Source organism: Rattus norvegicus, chromosome 8 (genome assembly GCF_036323735.1).
Source record: "Rattus norvegicus strain BN/NHsdMcwi chromosome 8, GRCr8, whole genome shotgun sequence".
NCBI classification, from domain to species: Eukaryota; Metazoa; Chordata; class Mammalia; order Rodentia; family Muridae; genus Rattus; species Rattus norvegicus.
This window is the reverse complement of record NC_086026.1, coordinates 51,104,690-51,109,617: the sequence shown is the minus strand read 5'-3', so window position 1 is coordinate 51,109,617 and position 4,928 is coordinate 51,104,690.

The following is a 4,928-nucleotide window of genomic DNA, read 5'->3' as shown; positions in this document are numbered from 1 at the left end:
CAATGTCTATATACTCTACACACTGAGTAAGAAACAACACTCCTACACAAGCAAATTAGTTCTGAGGGGTACATTTGGGTCTCCTAAGTTGTACGACAGTTACCATCTTTCAGGTGTTTATTAAAAGGAAAGATGGACAACTTGAAAAAGCACCTATGCACTGTAGGAAGGCACCCTACTGGCAGGTGTCATGGCGGCTGACGTATCTGTATCTTTATTGGATTTTAAGACTACCTTTCATTTTCTACAGGAGTGCTTCATTGTTACCCTGAAGGTTGGGAAGGAGAGCCATGGGCTGGGGGGAATGCCTTAGTTTGAATGTGTCCTCCACAGGTTCATGTGTTGGCAACACATGTTAAGGGCTTACTCAGGACGTTTGCATATCATTAAAAACACAATTCTCAACCAATCTGAAGAGAGGCCTGTGGTATTGGGGGTAAACCTTGTTTCCCTAGGAGCAAGGGATACATCTGTGAAGGTTATTTTAAGAACGTTGCATGATTGGAAGATTGGGAAGTTGGTTGAATATGTAAATCTTGACTTTGTAAGAGCACTGATAGCCTTCTGAGACAGTAGTCAATGTTTAACTGAGACTCGGCACTTCTCAATGGATGCCAAGAGGATGAACACTGAGAAATGTGATGGAGGAGAGAAGGGAAGAGAGGAGGGGAAAGGGAAGGGAAGACAGAAGGTATCTTCAAGCAGTAGGCAACCATCCAGTCCCGATGTCACAATCCTGGTGGAGCAAGACAGTATTTATGCATAGTGCACAATGAGCTCATCTAGACATCTGATGGACTGATCAGTGTCTGTCCAAGGATCCTGGACTGCGGCTTTTCAGCCAGGTGGGAATTCTAACTTCGGAAATGGAAATCTGAGAGGGTTCCAGGAGTTCCCTTAGAAGAGTCAAGGTCAGAAAGGAGTTGCGAAGTAAGCCCCTGAGCCTGGGGCTTAGGAGAACTCTGATTGTGGTGGTCATTCTGAGCCTGGATTTCTGTCTTCACTAGACAATGCCAGGCAGGGACTACACCACAAAGGGAATGGCTGATCTTACTGTTTGAATTCCTATTCATGGTTAGGCCCTTGGGTGTGGGTGAAAGGAGGGAGCTGCTGGGACACAGGCAGGCTAAATGCCCTTGACTGTAGGAATGGGCAAGTTGAGTCCACAGAGATCATTAGACCAGCTTCAGGCATGGTGGACATGAAGGTGCCCAACACTCAGCTTTGATGGGGGGATGGAAACTTTGTCTGTTACTGAGCCAGGTGATTTCTGGATAGCACATCCCACCCACCACCAAGCCTCTAAGTGTTTTACAAAATAGAAACCCCCTTTATGCCACTATCATGCAATGGATGAGCTGTTAATTAGCACCAACTTTTGTTCAAGGTTCATTTGCTAGATGTAGAGTTTGTGCAAGCTGCAGTTCACGATTACAATAAATCCTGATGCCAGTGGAAAGAATTCTGGGTTAGATTCCAGTTGTTATCTGCCAAGCAGACCGTCTTTAAAAATCATTTCGTTTCTTTTGGCCTTTGGCACTTTTCATTTCAATGAAAACAAACAAGTAAACCGTAGCTTTCTCTGGTAGTTTAGGGTCTCATGCCCAAGCCTGGGTCATTGTAGTGGTTTGAATAAGAATGGCCCCCATCAACTTATATATTTGAATACTTAGCCTCCAACGGGAGAAACAGTTTGGGAAGACGTAGGAGGTGGGGTTTTGTTGGAGGAGGTGCGTCACTGGGCGTAGGCTTTGAGGTTTCAGAAGTTCACACTATTCCTACTTATCCTCCCCTATTTGTGGAGCAGATGTAAGCTCTTAGCTATAGTTTCAGCTTCTTCCTGTCTGCTCTCATGTTTCCAGCCATGAAATCAGGTCATGGAATCTAACCCTCTATAGCTGAGTCCCAAATTAGACAATTTCTTTTAAAAGTTGTCTCAATCATGGTGTTTTGTCACAGCAATAGAAAAGTAATTAAGACACTTGCGTAGGGAGTCCTGGGCCAGCCTGGGCTATTTTGCCTCAAAACACTTTTCCTCAAATAATTTCATCCGGAAATATCCCATCAGTCTATGTGCACATGCATGTACACACACACACACACACACACACACACACACACACACACATATATTCATTCTCTCACATGAGAATATTTTCAGGGCCTTTAATGACTGTGTGTATGTTGGCTTTTTATCAACTTCTTTGATCTTTGTACATTTTCTTGTACCGTGCACAAAACACCCATATTATTATTTTTTATTTTTCAACTAATTTTTTATTATTAATCTGTGTGCATTCATTAACAATCTATTACCAAATTTTGTATGTTTTAGACTTTTTGGGAATCATCTTAGTTCAGCACAGAGCTTGATTTTCCTCATGTATAAGTCGGACACATGAATTTGTCATTTGCTTCTGATTCAGGAACTTCTCTCCCGTTTACAAAGACACTGGCTAGAAAGATCTAGTGCCAATCTCAGACTCAGGAGGCCATCAAAAAGCCTCAGGACAGGCTGGTTTAGGACAGCTGCTGGGATTTCAATACCAGAGTTGGCGAGGTTTTCAGTAACGCTACCACCGACTAATAGCTCCAGGTATATTCTGCCCCTTTACCAATTCTTCAAGATGCAACCTTACCAGAAACAATCTGATTGGCTCGGTCTAGCTACATGTTCCTCCTTGCACCCAGGACAATGGTGTCCTGTGATTGGCAGGCTCTCAGATGTACATGAAGACTGAGTAAGGCATTTATCTGAAGGAAGTAAGCCTGGGCTTGCCTTCTTGTGAGTTGGTTAGGGTAAGGAGCCTGTGGTACCACATTGGGAAAGTCCTTCTTCAAGAATTGGCTGAAGTATTGCATATGAAGTACTTCATATAACTTACTTATTACATGAACAAAACCCTTTTCAAAGTGCTCATGCTGCATTAGGTACCATGTTGGATGCCAAACGCACAAAGATGAATCATGTAACCTATCTATAAGTATGAAGAAAGAATAATAAGTAGTCACTGATTCCTGTATTTGGCTGTCTCTTTAGTTTTCCTTATATTATGGGGACACAGTTATCATTATGGTCACTTTACTGAGGAAACCCAGGGGTTGAATTTTTTTGCCGAATTACTGATTAGCCTAGAGAGTTCACGGTCATGACTTTAAAGCAAACTGGTCGTGCTGTTGAGATGAGTTTTAGTAGAGACAGATAGATGGGCTAGATGCTGAATCTAGAAAAGTAGACATTTGAATGCTGATGAGAAATTTATCAGCAGGCACTATGAGACTACAAAGCTCATCCCAGGCTGAGGGATGTACAAGGGAAACGCTGGGAGGCAGTGATGGGTGTGAGTGTTCAGAAGAAGTAGGGACCACTGTAGGGTTGCCTCTCCCTCTCCCCTTTCTGAGTTAATTTCTTGTAGTTTAATATAAATGCATAGAAGACTTCTGTTTCAAATTTTCATGTTTATCTTTTTACTGAGTAATAATTCCATTCAAGAAAAACCATTCTGGGTGGTAACAAGGGTTCAGGATTTATTTACTTAAGATGTGGGCAAAGCCCTAATCAAAACCTCTATCAACATCTAAGCTGGCATTTCCCCCAGTGTGCTTTGTGAAAACTCTTGCCTAAGGCTTTCAGATTTGGTTTGCTGGTTACAATAATATACTTCCCCAATCGCTGAGGCTTTGTGTGCATCTGTTGTATGTTTAAAGTGGAACCTCATGGAGGATTTGGAGACTCAGGTCACAAGGGCAGCTTGGGAGTTGCATCCCATCAGATTCGCCACAGGAGTCAGTTGCTTTGTGTGAGCATTTTCAACGTAGTGTTAAGCCTCCTTCCTTACCTTAGTCTTCACCTTCAACCTTGGGTTCTGTGGACGTCAGCCGGCATGATGGGGCCATGACGTTGTGCTCGCTGAGGGAAAATCCAGTTGGGATATGTACTGAGATAGTCAAACAGAAGTAGGTTCATTTTTATCCAGTACGTATAAGAGAAACCAGGAAACACTGAACTCAGCCCTGGAGGTTGAACATTTAGGAGAGGTTAATCTGAAGGAAGCATCAGATGGGGCCGTGGGACATAGTGCTGAATGGGGAAGCAGACTAGCCTATTTGCATAATTTGTATGCTCATTTCAATTTCTACAATTAATTGTGAAACTTTGCTTTGAGCATGTATCACTCAAGTGTATCATTCTTAGAAGTAAGAATGTATATCAGAAGTGCTTGGGCACACCATGGAAAGGCCTGGCAAATGCTCATGCTCTGACTTTTGTCTTAGAAGATAAGACTCTCTCTCTCTCTCTCTCTCTCCCTCTCCCTCTCCCTCTCCCTCTCCCTCTCCCTCTCCCTCTCCCTCCCCCTACTCCTACCCCTCCCCCTCTCCCTCTCCCCCTCTGTCCTTCCCTGTCTCCCTCCCTTCAGCTCCATCTCTGTCTCTACCATAACCACCAGCTCCATCTCTCTCCCCCTCTGAACAGACTCACTGAAGTAATTAACTGGAATGAATGGGACTAAAACTCTGGCTATTGTGATGTTGAACTTGTTAAGTCACACTAGAGACCCAAGTAGCCTGCAGGATGCTCTTCCTCATTATGGAAACCCCTTTGCAGAACACAAGATTTCAAATGGAAATTTAATGGGCAGAATATTTCCATTTTCAGAGGCAGCTTGTGACATTACAAACTACTTTTCTGGATGCTCCTGAGAAAACTTACATGTTTTAGCCAATCCCTACAATCCATGCTCCCAACATCCTATTAAGCATTTCTTTTTGTCTTCAAAATGACACAGAAAACAGAGGAGAATGAAACTCAGCACCCTCATCACCTCCGTTAACCCAGGCAAAGCATTGACCTCCAGCTGGTCCCTGCTCCTTTCTGCCGCCTCCACTAGTTGCGTGTTCTTAATATTGCAGAATAAATGAGTCTAATT